The 18,564-nt window shown below is 43.8% G+C and overlaps 1 protein-coding gene across 1 annotated transcript in view; it reads left to right on the top strand.

Annotated features, from left to right (window-relative positions):
- The window catches only part of VAMP8 (vesicle associated membrane protein 8), a 53,873-nt gene that overhangs the window by 23,476 nt on the left and 11,833 nt on the right, over positions 1-18,564 (top strand). The gene's annotated exons all lie outside the window — the stretch shown is intronic.

The raw sequence follows: 18,564 nt of genomic DNA, 5'->3' as shown, positions 1-18,564 counted from the left end.
GTCACTGGAGGGGAGCATGGAGATTAGACAATTTAGGTTCACAAATGCATAGCATGGGTGCACAGTAATGGAGGTGCATGATCAGGTAGGACACAAAAGGAGGACCCTGTCCAAAGGCTTACAATCTAGAGAATTGTGATGTATCGTTCTTATTTTGTGTTCCGTTTTTTGCTGGCACCCAAATGACCTTCTGAGTGCCACTATAGCCGTAATTGACATTACAGTCCCAAATGTCTGGTGCCCTTTTTGCTTGATTCAAATTTTACCACCTCCATGTAGTAGGAATGGTAACCTGCACAACCTGTGCATAGTATAATGTCTGTTTACCCGCATAGTACATGGAGGTGGTAAAATTGGTCAATAATTGTCCAATCAAAATTGGAAGAGTGCACCAGGCTTTAACCACTGGTTTAACCACTGGTTAAAGTTCTGCGTCGCCGGCTGCAGGCTTCCTGTCAATTCACGGCGGGGGGCTCCGTGAATAGCCTGCAGGCCGCCGATCGCGGCTCGCAGGCTAAATGTAAACACAAGCGGAAATAATCCGCTTTGTTTACATTCGTACAACGCTGCTAACAGTTAGCAGCGTTGTACCAGATTAGCGATCCCCGGCCAATCAGCGGCCGGGGATCGCTGTCACATGACAGGCAGGAGCCTGTTAGAGGCTGCACAGGACAGATCCGTTCCTGTGCAGCCTCTGATCTCCGGGGGGGGGGGAAGGGAGGTAGGAGAGGGAGGGGGGAATGTCGCCGCGGAGGGGCGCTTTGAGGTGCCCCCCCCGCAAACCTCAGGCAGGCAGGATCGATCAGACCCCCCCTGCACATCATCCCCATGGGGAGGAAAAAGGGGGACAATCTGGTCGCTCTGCTTGCTACCTGATCTGTGCTGGGGGCTGCAGAGCCCACCCAGCACAGATCACAGAATACAGCGCTGGTCCTTAAGGGGGGGGGGGGGTAAAACGTGGGTCCTCAAGTGGTTAAAGACTGGTAAAAACTTTTAACTGGCCAATTTTTCCACTTCAATGTAGTATGAGGGCCAAGAGACTTTGAATACTTTGAACAGATAGTGTAGGTAAGCTCTCATTTTACTGCACACATACTACTACTGCTGCTACTACTCCTCCAGTTAGGACTGGATGTATGTATTTGGCTTCAAGTGGACCCAAATGAAAAACTGATCATTATAATATAATTAACATTAAAGCATACCAGATGTGAAATTAGTAACAGAAACTGGGAAATCAGGCATATACTCTTAGGGCTTGTTCACACTATGAGCGTTTGCGTATTTTCTTAAGCGCTGGCTATTTTAGAAATCGCCCAAAAAGCGCTTGTGCAATGGTTTCCTATGAGTGTTGACATATGAGCGGTCCGATTGTGATCCGCTTTCAAAAGCGCTGCTTGTACCATTTTCCTGAGTGCTTTGACTTAATGGAAGGTATAGGGAAATCGCAAAGCACTTGAAAAAGCGCTTTGTATATTGATTTTCCCGAGCACTTCTATGAATAAATACATTGTAATTTTCATTTCCGGGTGAAAGCGCTCGGCAAAAAGCACTTTTCTAAGTGTAAGGCGCAGGATAAAGCATTGACAAAACTCAATAAATCGCTCAGTGCTTGCGATTTATTATGTGAACATAGCCTTACCTGTCCTGATGCCTGTTGCTCTCTGTTCTCCTCTCTGCCTCCCGCAATATACCTAAAAGCCCCCCGGGACCCTCTTCCGAGTCACTGGAGTTGGGCTTTACTGTGCAGGTGCTGGCCAGGCTGCGTGCGTCCTACAGCGCATCTGTGCCCGGAAGCGCTCTGCGCATATGACTAATTTCACATCTGCTATCCTTTTTTAAATTTTAATAAAGAAATAACTTTTGTTTAACTAAGCATTCATTTAACGAATCGCAGGCTGCAGAATCGGGTTTCCTGCTTGGACTACTACTGCACAGTCTCCCAAAATGGTAGAAAACTGGCATGCGTTTGTCATTTTCATGCGTTTGCCTTTTTTAATGCTAGTGGTAGCCTGAGTTTGATGCAACAACCCGCGTATCAAAAATGTAAAAAAAAGTGGAGTAGCTAGGTAGCATTGCTGTACTGTTTGTTAATAATACTATTGGTGCAAAATGTTCTAAGCTCTTTTTATGGTAGTTCCGTTTCTCTTTAACCACTTTCCCCACCACTACAGTATATCTACGTCAGCTGTGGCACTCTCCAAGCCACAGCCACGTAGATATACTGACCTGCCTTAAGCCCTTTTGTGCAGGAACAGGTGCGCTTCAGAGCGCACCCCCCGGCACTGTCGGTTGCCTTACTAATTGGCAAAAGGGAACATGTTCCCTTGTAGCCAATTAGTGACACCACCCCCCCCCCCCCCCCCCCCCGCGGATGAACGATCACCGCTGTAGCAAACAGCGTGATCCTTCATCTCCCCCTCCTCCGTGCACAGATAGCTAAAAAAATGTAAATAAAGCCGCCTCTCTCACCTTACCTCGTTCCAGCGATGAGCCTGCAGCCCGAGCATCCGAACCCAGCTCTGAACTCAGCCGCGTATTGCCGGTGACCCGGGTCTCGGCTTGATGACGTATCTGGGTAACTAGGGGGGATGACATCTGACAATGGGGGATCATTTGATTGGGGGGGGGGGTAACCTAATACTGGGGGCACATCTGGCTATAATTGGTAGGGGAAGGGGGAAATTCTGGGGGCACATATGGCTATAATGGGGGAAATTTTATCCTGGGGACACAACTGCCTATAATGAGGGGTGCCAATCCTGGTGGCGTTACTGTCTCTCTATACTGGGGGGTGGTACATACAAGGGACACATCTGACTATACGGGGGTGCTGATATTGGGGTCACATCTGGCTAAACTGGGAAGGTTGGGCTGATACTCGGGGCACATCTGACTATATTAGGGGGGACATTAACTGGTGGAATGGTTTTCACTGTGACACTTTTTATTTTTAAACTGGAATTGTTAAAAACTGAGAAATAATGCATTTTTTTAATTTTTGTTCCCTTTTTTCAATTAAAATGCCTAGAAAACAAAATTGTTCTTGGGATTAAATACCCCCATTGAAAGCCTGGTTTGTCTTGAAAAAAACGATATATAGATCATTTAGGTGTAGTGAGTAGGGATAAAGTTATTGCTGATTGAATAGGGACACCGCTAAAGCGTCAAAACTGCTCTGGTCCATAAGGGGAAAACAAGGTCTGGATGCGGTTAAAGGGAACCGAAACTGAGAAGGATCTGGATCAGGATTTCTCAACCAGGGTTCCTTGAGTACTCTGCAGGGTTCCTTGGCATTTTCCCCCATCGTGGGCGAAGTATGAAAGAGCACACTATAATAGGGGGTACTGTAACAAGAAGCACTAAATTGGGGGCTCAGGAGACAGTATAATGAGTGACAGTGTGAGGGGAGGGGGGGGGGGTAGTGAAATATTCAGCCACACCTACTTTTAAAGACCATGCCTCCTGCAAAATAAATGCAGGGGTTTCTTGGGATCCAAAAGCTATTTGCAGGGTTCCTTCAGGGTACAAAGGTTGAGAAAGGCTGATCTGGATTGTTCCTTTTTAAAATAATACCAGTTGCCTGACTACTAGCGATTATGTGTCTCTAATACTTTTAGCCACAGCCCCTGAACAAGCGTGCAGATCAGGTGCTCTGTCTGAAGTCAGACTGGAATAGCTGCATACTTGTTTCAGGTGTGTGATTCAGCCACTACTGCAGCCAAAGAGATCAGCAGGCCTGCCAAGCAAATGGTATTGTTTAAAGAGAACCCGAGGTGGGATTTACTTATGCTAGTGGGGCACAGAGGCTGGTTGTGCACACTAACACCAGCCTCTGTTGCCCCATGGTGTGCCTCCAAGACCCCCCTGCGCGCCGCTATACCCCCCGCAGTGCTGGAAACACGCAGCGTGTCGCCAGCTCAATGTTTACCTACGCGGCGTAAGTCAGCGCCGCTCCCCCCGCCTCCTCCGTATCGGCGCTACCCCGCCCGCGTCCCTTCCCTCCCGCTGATTGGAGGGAAGTGATGCGGGCGGGTAGCGCCGATACGGAGGAGGCGGGGGAGTGGCGCTGACAGACAGCAGCAGCACACTAATGGCCCCTGTGATCGGCTTTGGGCAGAGTAAAGTTAATCTCTATTCAGAAACAAAAATCATAGAAAAGTATACTCACCTACTCCATATCAGTGTAAAGGTGCTTACAGCCTGCAGACTTTTGATATCCCCTCTCCCCCCCCCGCTAATGCGCTCTTTCAGTAGGTGCTGTTCAGAGCTGTCCTGTGAAAATGTTACATATTGCACTTATTAGGCTACAGCGGTTTTCCATAACATGAAGGCATCCATCTTGTGCACACTACACATGTTAATGGTTGTTAGAAACTGGTGATGTAATTAAAGCACATAATACCCCACTTCGTGTGCTGCTATAATTGTGCACTGACGTTATTGCAGGACAAAGGGCAGGAGTGTTTCTATTGATCTTGGTGTTGCTTTGTGCATTGGCCCAGCCAGGGAGGGGGAGAGCTTGTTCTTGGCTCACAATATGTGTAATTGTCACAATGCAGATTGGTAAAACAGAAGGTATTTGCGATTATTCAGGTTGGTCCTTTTTAGCCCTTACACGCCTAGGCGTTCTGGTTCACCATGAGCTTGCTGGGCAATCTGTAAAGGTGGCCACACGCCATACAATACAATTTTTACATATCTGTTCAATTCAAAAATTGCAATCAATTTTTCTGACTGGTCATATTTTTCAAATGTTACAATGTACCACACACATGTTAAATTTTCCCCAATTATGATAAAAAGGATTGGAAACTCTGAGAAAATTGCTAGGGTATGTGCTTATACAGTATTAATAAATTGACAATCTAACTCACACCAAACAATCTTTAGGAAAATTGAAGAAACCTTTCCAGCATTCCGGAACAATAAGAATCGTAAAAAGAAAAAAAAAAGGCAGTAAAATTGCTGTAAATTCGGATAATTTTATTGTATCGTGTGTGGCCAACTTTTAAGGCGATTACAGTTATGAAAAGTAGCCATGTATACCAACCTTTAAAGTACAAGTAGTCCTCAACTTGCAACACCTTATAGTTTTTGAGATAATCTATATATAAAAAAAAAAATAATTAAAAAAATGTAAACGGAAAAATTGTTTTTCGAACTGGTAAAATGACATTTTGCTCAATTGCACTGAGGACACAGGGGTCAATGGTGACACTGTGTGTGTGTGTATGGGGGGGTAAGGGGGGGGGGCAGAGGTGACACAGAGGAGGACACTGGGGGTACAGGGGACAGAAATGGCACAGTTTTTCGAACTCCAGTAAAAATAATGGAATAAAAAAGTGCTTCATTTTTACAATAATTATGTGTAACTGATTTAGTCAGCACTTGCCCATTGTAAAATGTTTCCTCTCCCTGATTTACATTCTGACATTTATCACATGGTAACATTTTACTGCTGGCAGGTGATGTCACTGGAAGGAGATGCTACTTTCTTTTTTGCAGTTTCCCACAATACTACAAGGCTCCCACAGTGTGATGTCAGGACCATGGTCCTGACATCACACTGTGGGAGGGGTTTCATCACAATATCGGCCATACAGAGCCCCCTGATGATCAGTTTGTGAAAAGCTGAAGCTTTCTCATGGGAAAGGTGGTATCAGCTACTGATTGGGATGAAGTTCAATTCTTGGTTATGGTTTCTCTTTAATGCCAAGTTCCTGCTTCTTTTTTATGCATGCATTCAGCAACAAAGTCGAAAATGCATAGTTCAATCTTCTGTACATGCATCATTCCTGCAGTAGTAAATATTTAGCGGGAGCTGCTAGAGCAAGTTCCTTTTGTAGGGAACCTGAAATGAGAGGTATATGGAGGCTGGCATGTTTATCTAATTTTACAATACACATTGCCTGGCTGTGCTCCCGATCCTTTGCCTCTAAAATTTGGCTGTCATCAGACTGTCATCAAAGGGAATCTTGCTGGTGTGGCCAGGCAGTATAGACACGTCACTAGCAATCTCTTGCTATGCAGGGGGAAGGAGAGCCGATGGAGCTGCACAGAACAAGCGGCTAGAGTGAGGAGAACCATGCTTTCAGTCAGTGCTTGGCTAAAATGATTCTCTGGGCTGATCGCTGACCAAGGACTTAAGGCTTCCCAAGTGCTCCTGGGGACCACCACTGGTGTCTGGGTCCCTACTTAAAGGGAATCTGAACTGAGTAAAATTATTTAAAATAAACACATGAGGTAACTTAAAATAAACATTTCATAGTTACCTTGCCATCAGTTCTTTTCCTTTCAAGCTCACCATTTTCTTCTGACAATATTTTCCAGTTCTGACAACATTTTGTCAGAACTGAAAAGTCAGTTGCTGTCAGGTATATATATCAGTTGCTGTCAGTTATAGCTGAGATGACAACTGATGTGCCAGGTAATGTCCATGTTACCCTATGGCTCAAGTGGGCGATGTTACAGTTTAGCAGTTTGCTGACCAGAAAGCGGTTATGGGGTAATGGCCATTTTTAAAATGGAGGACAGAGAATTCCATTGATCACAGTGGACAAACAGGACACAGGGGAGGAGAAAGAGATTGATGAGCAGACTACACAGGAGGTAAGTATGACCTGTGTATGTTTATTTTGACAATTTTCAGTTCAGGTTTTCTGTAAGATTGTGAACACGCTCCCTTTCATGCACGAGCATAGCTAATCTGCACCTGTGCAAGCAAGTACGTTCACACTGTGCAGTACCTCAGAGGCGCTTGTGTACAAGCAGCTTTGGCTTACTGCGTAGTCAGGGCCTTAGTAGTGCAGTATTATTATTATTATTATTATTATTATTATTATTATTATTATTATTATTAGAGACAAGCAGTGCTATTATCCTCATCATCATTATTATTTATTATGTATTTATATAGCGCCGTCATCTTCCACAGCGCTGTACAGAGTATAGTTATTGTATTGTAGTGTAGGGCCAATTAACTTATCTGTATGTTTTTGGAATGTGGGAGGAAACCTGAGTGAACCGAGGAAACGCCCGCAGCTGCAGGGTAAACATACACACTCTGTGCAGATGTTGACCTGGCTGGGTTTCGAACTGGGAACACAGCGCTGCAAGGCGAGAGCGCTAACCACTATGCCACCGGGCTTCCCAGCATGGTTGTGCTCTTGCACGGTGGGGAGCACAGGCACAATATCATAGCTGAGCGCTTGTCTAATGTGTTGTAGGGGTCCACGCACAGCAATGGTGGTCTTCTGGAGGACGTGGGAAACCTCTGGAGTTTCCATAGGCTTCTCCATTCTTAGGTTAGATTCCTGTCATGGTAACCAGAAACCGCTGATCGTAGTGACAAACGTGCAGAAATGCCTTGTGGGCCCCTCTTGGCATACTCTGTTCCCTCTGAGTACCTGCTCTAGAGCTGACTGCAGATACACAACCTGTTTCTGCATCTAATGAGCACTGTGCCTGGGTAGAGAGTCCTTGCAACGACCTAGCACTGTACAAAGAACTTGCGTATGCATTCAACAAGGATTTGGCTCTTCGTGAAGGTCCTGATTTAAAGGCACACTTTTCTCTGTTTAAGGCAGAATGCTAAACTCTAGTGTGTGATTTCCTTGTTTCCCAGTTACTTTTTTTTGCTGCTAGAGTTTCTCCATCACTTGTTGTAAAGTGGGGCCTTCACCTTATTCCCCCAGGTAGGCTTGTGGTGCAGGGGGTTCTTGGCAACTTCTTTTGAAGTATTCTTTGGTGTGTTCCTTCATTCAGAACAGAACAAGCTTCTTAGGCAGGGGTCTGATGACATGTTTACACTGATCTTTCCTAAACCGCTACCAGAATGATCTATGACTGTTTTGGGCAACAGCTGCAGACTCCTCTGGTCCCACAACATCCTCTAATGCCATTCCTTGATCTCTTCCGCAGCATTGGGCTCTATTTGGCCTTCTTCTGGAGGGTGTTATTTAAACCCTGGCCAAACTGAATCCACTGCTGTTTGATCTGGTTACAGCTGTGGTGTGTTGCCACACAGTTCTGCCACTGTCAGCCCTGGTTATCGGTCAGTTCTGCCAGCCCTTGCTAGTTCAGTTAGTTCTTCAGCTCTACCAGTACATCAGTCCTGTCAGTATGTCAGCCTTGTCCTTACACAGTCCTGTTAGTTTTCCACTCCTGTCTGACCTTCCTTCCCCGACACTGCAGGCTCACCCCTCCTGTTCTTTCCATCAACAGTGGGGTGACCTCAGGGGTTGCGAATTTCCCTGTAGTTGTTCTATGACTGAAATTGTGGTCTATATAGCCACCGTTTGTGAGGGGCTTTTAACATTTACGTCTAAAAAAAAAATATACTCAATCTTGCAAACATGGGCTGAATTTTTTTTTTTAAATGGATAGTGTTTGTTACCGCCCACCTGGGTTATATTAGTCTATAGTGACTAAAGGTGCCCATACACTCGTCAGATTGGCAGCAGATAGATAAGAAATGCATCTGATGATCTATCTGATGCGTTTTTAGATGATTTTTTACCAGGATAGAATTCCAATAGATTTCAGTTTGAAATTGAAATTCGATCTGATGGCATTTTTTTTGCCATCAGATTTCCATTAAGGCCAATGCAAACTGATAAGCAATCTCATCAGATCGACCTAAATTTTCCACCCTACCAGTTCGATGGAAATCGATCGAAATCGGCCATCGATCGGTCGATTGGCCAACCGATTTGCAATCGATCTATCGATCGGGATCGATCAGTCGGCCAGAAAATCGGCTGAGTGTATGGGCCCCTTAATGCTCAAACGTTTGATTAAAAGATTGTGTGACTACAGATGTGTACAACATTTTGAGGGATGGGGCAAGTGTTTTTTGTTGTTGTTGTTTTTTTTTTTTTTTTTTTTTCCCGCGCATGGCACCCAAACTAAATGTTAGCATCTGGTGCTATTCTACATGCGGGAAAACAATGTGATTACTCATGTGTGACCCCTGCCTAATGCCTGGTACACACCATGCAATTTATCAGGTTGACGGGTGGAATCCATTTTAGACAGGTCCGATCAGGTTCCCGATCATTTTCCTTGATCAGACCCATTGATCTGACGGAAAATTGCATGGTGTGTACCAGGCATTATGCTGGGAATACACGGTTAGTTTTTTAGCTGATTAGATGGTTCGATAATTTCCGACATGTCCGATCTCACTTTCGATACTCTTGCCGCTTGATTTCTGATAGAAGTGAATGGAAAAAGATAAGAAAAACGAGCGGAAGGTAAGAGAATCGACAGCAGAATCGAGTGGCAAAAACAATCGAGAGCAGAAACGTGCGGCAGAAACGAACCGTGTATTCCCAGCATTAGAGAATTCTCCACTAAAGCTATGTGCATACGAATGTAATGACATAAATACTAATTCACTAATCTCTCAGCAGTCTTCTCGATTGTCCAGTAGGATCCATTTAAGGCTAGCAAACAAACCTTAAAGTGAACCAGAGATGAGGCACCCTCCTGTATTTTACCATATATATCAGTGGGAACATTACAGAAAACACCTACCCTGCTCTCTGTTTCATTCTTCACTGTTCAGCCTGCCTGTTATCAGCCCTGATAAAATCCCTGACTGAGCATTCAGTCTGCCTTTGCTCAGGAATCATTATAGCTGAGTCTGTCCTCTCTGATGTCTTTTCAAGGCCAAGCCTGCCCCCTTCTGGCTCTGCTGTAATGACTCGGCTATAAAGATTCCTGAGCAAAGCAAGACTGAATGCTCATTCGGGGATTTTAACTGGGCTGATAAGAAGCAAGCTGAACAGTGAAGAATGAAACAGAGCAGGGTAGGTGTTTTCTCTGTTCCCACTGGTATACAGGATCTTCTCAAAAAATTAGCATATTGTGATAAAGTTCATTATTTTCTGTAATGTACTGATAAACATTACTTTCATATATTTTAGATTCAAATACACACAACTGAAGTAGTTCAAGCCTTTTATTGTTTTAATATTGATGATTTTGGCATACAGCTCATGAAAACCCCAAATTCTTTTCTGAAAAAATTAGCATATTTCATCCGACCAATAAAAGGAAAGTCTTTTTAAAACAAAAAAAAGTCAACCTTCAAATAATTATGTTCAGTTATGCACTCAATACTTGGTACTTGAACCCCCATAGAGAATCTGTGGGATATTGTGAAGAGACAGTTGAGAGACGCAAGACCCAACACTCTGGATGAGCTTAAGGCTGCTATCGAAGCATCCTGGGCCTCCATAACACCTGAGCAGTGCCACAGGCTGATTGCCTCCATGCCACGCCGCATTGAAGCAGTCACTTCTGCAAAAGGATTCCCGACCAAGTATTGAGTGCATAACTGAACATAATTATTTGAAGGTTGACTTTTTTTGTTTTAAAAACACTTTTCTTTTATTGGTCAGATGAAATATGCTAATTTTTTGAGATAGGAATTTGGGGTTTTCATGAGCTGTATGCCAAAATCATCAATATTAAAACAATAAAAGGCTTGAACTACTTCAGTTGTGTGTATTTGAATCTTAAATATATGAAAGTCTAATGTTTATCAGTACATTACAGAAAATAATGAACTTTATCACAATATGCTAATTTTTTGAGAAGATCCTGTATATGGTAAAATACATGAGGGTGCTTCGTCTCTGATTCACTTTAAGGCTAGCAAACAAAGTAACATACAAGTTTTACACACAGAACAGGTGTGAAAGATTTAATCCTTCCAGTAATATTCAGCAATCGAGCCCTTTGTATTTGGAAATTTACTTTATAAGTATATTGCATTTGTGGGGATAGTGCGGTGTGTCTTCTGCCAAGTTCATCTAGAATAATCTCATTTATGACAGAGAATGACCTTTGTGAAGGTTCTGGTTGCATAAGATGTTTGACACTGTGGGAGGGTTCACTAAGACATGTGAGGCAAGGCCGGGTTCATTACATACAGTATATCCAGTCATATACAGAAAGATGTATACGATTAGAACCTCTGTATGTTGTGATATGATAGAGACAAGACACATAACAGAGTCAGAGTACCTGATCTGCTGCATGCTTTTTCCGGGTCTGTGGCTAAAGGTATTAGAGATGAAGGATCTGGAGGACTGAGAGGCAACTGGTATTGTTGAAAAGGACATAAATATTGCAGCCTCCTTTTTCCTTCTCACCTCGGGTTCCCTTTAAAGGGGAGAGACCATGTCACTGAATTTATTGTATAAGTCAGGGGTAGCCAAAATGAGATTAACTTTACCTAATATAGGAGGCGATAGGCTCTGACGCGCAAGCAGATACATACAGGACATAAACATTACTCTGGCCCTGCCCTGCAGAATTTTACACTGCAGCCCCTCCCTTGGCACTCTGCCCCTCCCCCCCCTTTGTTTCCCCAAACTTGGAAGAACCGCAGCTATGAATGGTACCTGCGCATGGATTTCATGTGTTTCTTAAAGGACAACTGTAGTGAGCAGTATATGGAGGTAGCCATCGCAGCGCTGCCATAGATCGCATCGCTGTACTATGTAAATAGACGGACCGCCGGCTAACAGTCTCCTACTGGCGATTGCCACTGGGAGGCTGATGACACAGCGGAGCTCTGTCATTTAAGCGCGCACGATCTCCTGCTAAACACCCCCCCCCCCCCCCCCCCCCCCGGGACTGCACACGGATCGGCGTTAGACAGTCCTGGGGCTGCCGCCACGTCCATGCTAATTGGAGTGGAGTGGTCTTTAAGGATTACCACTACTTAAAGCACGCCTTGTAGTATTAATCATCATAACTGTAACTGGTATTGTATAAAAGGAAGTAAATATAGCAGCCTCCATATTCTTCTCACTACAGTTGGCCTTTAAGGATTAACAGTACTCAAAGCACACCTTGTAGTAGTAATCCTCATCATTATAACTATTATTAATTAGAACAGCAGTTGCAGAAGCAGGGCCCTCCTGTATGGACTCCTGTGTTCCTACTGTACACCACTGCTCTGATGGACGGTCTATGTGAACTGCCATCCCTTACAGAATGACTAGAATTCCAGATGAACATGAGCACACCAGCTGTGCATCTTCCCTAGTCAGGTTACCGAAAAGTTCATCTCGATGTACACACCCTGATATAAAAACCACACAATAAACAAACCGCATATGCCACAGTTATGCAGCAACACTTATCTCCAGTGCAGAGGCGGAGGTCTGAGGATACAATGCTAGAGATGTGGCAATGCCTGTTTTCCATTAAACCTTTTATTAGAGAGATGGGGAAGCTGCCATTACTTGTCCCTTTTTGAAATTGCTAGATGACTGGTTGAAATGCTGATCCTCTGGGTAAAATACTGTCATTAGAGTTGTAACAAATATGCAGAATAGGAAACTCACAGATGCAGCCAGGAAACACACCACCTTCAAAAGTATGTTTGGGCAAAAAAGGAGGAGCAACAAAGGGCAAAAAAGGTGCGCACCAAAGTGTAGGCAGATGCTATAAAGCGGGTACCAGGGGTGGCTACACTCACGTGGACTCCTTAACTAGGTTCTAGCACACACCTGAAACAAGCATGTGGCAAATCCATGCTTGTTCAGGGTCTGTGGCTAAAAGTATTAGAGTAAGAGGATCAGCAGGGCAAGCCAGGCAATATGCATTGTTTAAAGATACACTGAAGTCTCTTTTTTACCTTATTTTCTTATGCAGCCATCTTCAGCATTAAATTCTAAGCTGATTCGCTGCACCCTGCGGCAAAACGAGTTATTTATGGCCCAGAAATAGCCCAGCAAAGTTCCAGGGCTCGCATATTTTTGCTTCCTGGAAGAGGCTGAGCTGTGTGCAGTAGCTCTGCCTCTTTTCCAGTCAATTTCCACTGATCTCCGCCTCTTCCCGCCCCTCTGTCTTCTTTCACTGAGAGGAGCGAGAGAGGTGGAGATTGACTGGAGAATAGGCGGAGCTACAGCTCTGCCTCTCTCAGGTAGCAAAATCTGCAACTTGCAAAGTCGTGGACCTTTGCGCTATTTCTGGGCTATAAATAACTCTTTCTGCTGCAGGGATACAGTGATTCAGCTTGGAGTTTAAAGAGACTCCGTAACAAAAATTGCATCCTGTTTTTTATCATCCTACAAGTTCAAAAAGCTATTCTAATGTGTTCTGGCTTACTGCAGCACTTTATACTATCACTGTCTCTGTAATAAATCCAATGTATCTTTCCCCTGTCAGACTTGTCGGCCTGTGTCTAGAAGGCTGCCAAGCTCTTCAGTGTTGTGGTTCTGCTATGTACTCCCCCTTCCAGGCCCCGCTATGCACACTGCCTGTTTGTTATTTAGGATTAGAGCAGCTTCTCTCTTATCTTTTACAAGCTGGATAAATCGTCCTCTGAGCTGGCTGGGCTTCCACATACTGAGGAATTACAGACAAGGGCAAAGCTGTTTGCAGGAAGAAACAAGCAGCCTGAAACTTCAGTGCATGAGAACTGCAGGGGGAAAGAAACACACAAATGATCTGTTGAGATTCAAAAGGAAGGCTGTATACAGCCTGCTTGTGTATGGATGTATTTTCTATGTGTGGACATACTGTACATCAACCTACTTCCTGTTTTGGTGGCCATTTTGTTTGTTTATAAACAAACTTTTTAAAACTGTTTTTAACCACTTTTAATGCGGCGAGGAGCGGCGAAATTGTGTCAGAGGGTAATAGGAGATGTCCCCTAACGCACTGGTATGTTTACTTTTGTGTGATTTTAACAATACAGATTCTCTTTAAAGCTGAAGACGGCTGCCTAAAAAAAAAGGTAAAAAAAGAGACTTCAGTGTCTCTTTAAAAGGAAATAAGGCAGCCTCTATATCACTCTCACTGGGGGCTTTATTAGCTTATGAGACGAGGCTTGTCGCAGCCTGATGTGGCCACATCATTGGGTCAGGGCAAGCTCTAGTATAGGCAGCACGCACTAGGCAGGAAAGTAAGAAGACAGACGTACAGCCAAAGTGGCACGGGACTGTGGATCAGGTATGTCGTCCTCCTGGCCATCTGCACAGTCTCACTTGGGTCTGCCTGGCACTATGGAGGAGGCGGCAGACCAGCAGGGTGCAGTGGCTGAGTTTTGGGGCACTAGCCCTGAACTTTTTGGCTTGATGCCTCTGCTTCTCACTTTCCGGTGTCCTATGGTAAGCCAATGATATGCTTTGATTTGTACAGCTGCTCTTTAGAGCAATGCAGCACACCAGAGGGCAGATTGGGACTCGGCCTTTCTAAAGCCTCCAGTAGAATTTAGACCTTTTAGAAATCTGAATAACAGGACAGGTGATCCGCTGTCATTGAATGTTAGATGATGCTAGGTACACACAATCAATCTGACAGTAAATTTGTTAGAAAATTGCATTATTTCCATCAGGTCTGATCTGATTTCCGATCAATTTTCCGATCACTTCTATAGCAATCAGATCGAACCTGTTGGCAATAATCGATCTGGCAGTAAATCTATCAGAAAATTGCATTGTGTGTACCTAGCATTAAAGACAAAGACAAACACTTATATAGCGCTTTTCTCCTGGCGGACTCAAAGCGCCAGAGCTAGGACGCGCTCTATAGGCAGTAGCAGTGTTAGGGAGACTTGCCTAAGGTCCCCTACTGAATAGGTGCTGGCTTACTGAACAGGCAGAGCCGAGATTCGAACCCTGGTCTCCCATATCAGAGGCAGAGCCCTTAACCATTACACTATCCATGCCACCGTTAACCTGTTGCCGACCGCATAACTCCAATTGGTGTGAAGTCCTGGGACGGAGTTTTGCAGGAGATCGCGCACGGCGAGGTGCGTGCATCCTCCGCTTGAATGACTGAGCGCTCCGTCATCAGTCTCCCAACTACTAGGAGACTGTTAGATGGCAAAACCGCTGTCTATTTACTCTGTACAGCACTGTGATCTATGGCAGCGCTGTACTGGGGACAGCCGTGTGACACGGCTGTCCACCTGGGCAGCGAGAGCGATCCACTGTCATAGGCTGAAGCCCCATGACAGCCGATCGCGCTGATTGGCTGGCTGGGAAAGGGGGGGGGGGGGTTTAAAGAAGTAAAAAAATCGGGAAATGTAAGCCCCTGGTCCTTAAGTGGTTAAGATAGTGGTTGCCTTTTGGGAAGGCCCTTCAGTGTGTCTAGAGTGGGTAGAAGCTAGTTCTGCATGCTGGAATGAGTTAAGTGACAGGTATGTTGGCACCTGTGAGCAGCACTTGTGACTTTTGCTTTAACTCGTTTTACCTGCGTGACAGTCATGATGGAATTTTCACATTCATCTCTGCTGGTGCTTTTTTGCTATGTAATCAGATTTAGTACAATGATGGGTATGCAGCTCTCTAACAGGAGAGGAATGTCATCTTACATATTTATAGTATTTTGATGACATGGATTTTTTGTTTTTATTATAATTATTATTATTATTATTACTAGGCATAAGACTGCCTGTTTAAAACGGGCGCTAGGGCTCAGCCGTGACACTCCCCCCCCCCCCCCCCCCCCCCCCCATGTTGCTGTCACTTAGACACTTATTTAGGAAAGGGTTCTTTACAGTAAGTGATTAAGATGTGGAATGCATTGCCACAGGAGGTAGTTATGGCAAACTCTATACCTGCATTTAAAGGGGGCATAGATTCCTTCCTTGCGTTGAAAGACAGCCATGGCTACAATTAGTAGGTAATGCCCAATGATGTTGATCCAGGGATTTTATCTGATTGCTACCTGGAGTCGGGAAGGAATTTTTTCCCTTTTGGGGCCAACTAGACCATGCCTTGTAAGGGTTTTTCGCCTTCCTCTGGATCAACAGGGGTATATGAGGGGGCAGGCTGGTGTTGTACTTTGTTCTCTGGTTGAACTTGATGGACATGTGTCTTTTTTCAATCCAAATAACTATGTAACTTACAGTAGGTAGTAGAAATCTGACGAAACTGACAGTTGTTTGACTAGTCCATCTCTTCATGGGACACTCACTCACTCTCACATACTACTTTTGGCATTAGGACTGAGCAAATGACATTTACTAAGTAATTTGTACCACATTTTACTCTGGAATAAACACTCTTTTTATTTGTGTTCACCTTTAACCCTTTCAGCTTCCCTGCCTATCGCATGTGAAGTAGTTTAAAGAGTAACTGTCGGGCATAAAATCAAAACTCAATTCTTTATTTTTATCTGGTAAACAAGTAATAAGGATGCTAACCAGGCGATCCAAAAGTTAAAATCACTACTACTTTTCTTGTTGATAAATTATCATTCCCCAGTTTACATGACTCTTATTTGGTACACATTTTTTACTCTCATTTGGTACACAGAAAATTTGGTACACAAAACAGAAGTAGCAGGGCATGTTGGGTTGTCTTTTTTTTTTTTTTCTCTCTACTTCCCCTCAGACTTAACTAATGCAGCCTGATTGGCTGAAGCCTCTTTCCCTCCTGTTTTCCCCTCCCACACCTCTGTTCCTCTTTGATTGGCCAAAGTTTCTCATGCTGAGACGATGCACTTTCTATAGTGAAGGGCGGGCAAATCAGGCAGAGGAGACTAAGGGCAGATATTACATCAGGACTGGCTTCAAAATAGCCACAGTATATATGGAAACTGTCTAGAATGAATAGGATTCTCTACTTTACTTTTCCTTTATAACATTCACAGGAATCATAATGTGGACAGTACAATACATGTGTTATGTAAGTAGAGCAAGTATTTATCTACTTATATATTTGGTTTTTTTTTTTTTTTTTCCTGAGATAGTATGGCTGACAGCTCCTCTGTGTGTGTAAAAAAAAAAAAAAAAAAAAAAAAAAAAAAAAAAAAAAAAAAAAAACCTGCAGAAGGCCTGGTCTAAGCTATGGGAATGCTGCTTCGTAAGACGTCAGATGGTCTATTGGAAACCGTGCCTGTAGCTGGCTTTTTAACCTAAAAAGCTCATTGAATGCCACAAACGAGCTGAAATTTAAAAAAAAAAAAGTTACACAGAGTTGGCTGTAGAGGGCAGTAGCGAGTGGCCATGGCTGGCATAAACTCTGATCCTTCCATATTCCGTTCTTGTTTGGAAGCTTGGAGAAAGTTGCAGTGTAGTAGGCAGGACTTCAGACTAGCCGCACCGAAGGCGGAAGGATTTCATGTTCCACCAATTGTCACCATATGCACACTACACGCGATTCCGATTTATTTTTTTTAAAATAGTTTTGATGTCGAATTAAGAAAGGTACTGCATGCTGCTACGTTTTTAATCGGAATCCAAAAAAGCGAATCGTATATAAAAACAGAATCTCATGTAGTGTGCAAGAGGCCTCACTGATGTTTGCCAACAATGGTACATCCGTTCTGTTATGTTATCAGTTGAAAATAGTTTCCATTTTCAGACTTGGTTTCCGCATTCTTAACGGCCTTTTATACATATTCTGTTCCTTCCTCATTTCAGACTGCCCCCCTCTCTGTGCACAGTGGTGAACGCTATCAGCTGTAGCACAAAAATATGCAGAATATTTTTAGCCTGCAAAAATATTCCTTAAAAAAATAGTGCCATCTCTCATGTGATCTCTGTCTGTGCGTTGTGCACCACTGATGTTCATTTAGTGCTGTACTGTCATCAGTTCATTTTCTTCCTTCCTCTACTGGAGGAAGATAATTCATATAGATAGTAACCTCACAGGGCAAGGTTCTGTCTCATGTGTTTGTTATAATTGCAGTAATTCTATTTTGTTAAGCTTTGTTAGTCACTGTGACATGTTTACTGCCTCTGTGTTATGTGCCCTTGTTTGTGTCAGTCTGTCGTTCAGTATATGGAGGATAACCATACACACATTTATGATACTAAACAATCACAGATCTTCACTTCTCCCTCAAAGGCTGGGCATTAATTGTGAATGGAATCCGAATGCAAAGAACTGACCCTCTTGTATAGTGGTACATTAGTTCTGTAAAGTGCCATTTGTGGAACTTAATGTTACCAGATTCCTCCTCCTTGATCTCTAGAGCATAGGGTATGTCAGTTTGTTCAGTTAGTGATGGAGGCATCAGAGGGTTTTACATTTTAAAGTGTGCCGGCAATCAGCAAAGCGTCAATCGTGGGCTGAAAGCACCCGAGTATGAATGAGGCCAAAGATGAGAACTACAGTTGGAATTGTTTATCTTGGTTTACTTTTAGTACTGGGGGTGGAGACACCCAAAATAGGTAATGTAATGAACCAAAAAATAAGATGGATGGAGGTGTCTTTACCACTCCAGATGAAAGAACCCAAACCACAGGGTTATTGTAAAAAGATTAAATTATTAATTCAGCACGATTAAAAGGACAACGTGTTTCATGGGTCTCAGCCCGCTTCTTCAGGTCAATAAAAGTGCCTTTAAAATATAGTCACAAGCATGGACACCATGCAGAAATTAGTTTACTTTTAACGTCAGGTTTGCTTAAAGGAATCCAGAGAAGATAAAATAAACATTTTTATACATACCTGGGACTTCCTCCAGCCCCATCCGCACGGATCGCTCCAATGCCGCCATCCTCAGCCTTCTCCAGCTCCGGATCCCATAACTTCAGCCAGTCGTGGCCAGTCTGACGCAAGAGAAGTGCACTCTTTACGT

The sequence above is a fragment of the Hyperolius riggenbachi genome, chromosome 3, assembly GCF_040937935.1.
Source record: "Hyperolius riggenbachi isolate aHypRig1 chromosome 3, aHypRig1.pri, whole genome shotgun sequence".
Classification (NCBI taxonomy): domain Eukaryota; kingdom Metazoa; phylum Chordata; class Amphibia; order Anura; family Hyperoliidae; genus Hyperolius; species Hyperolius riggenbachi.
This window is presented reverse-complemented; position numbering and strand designations above follow the sequence as displayed.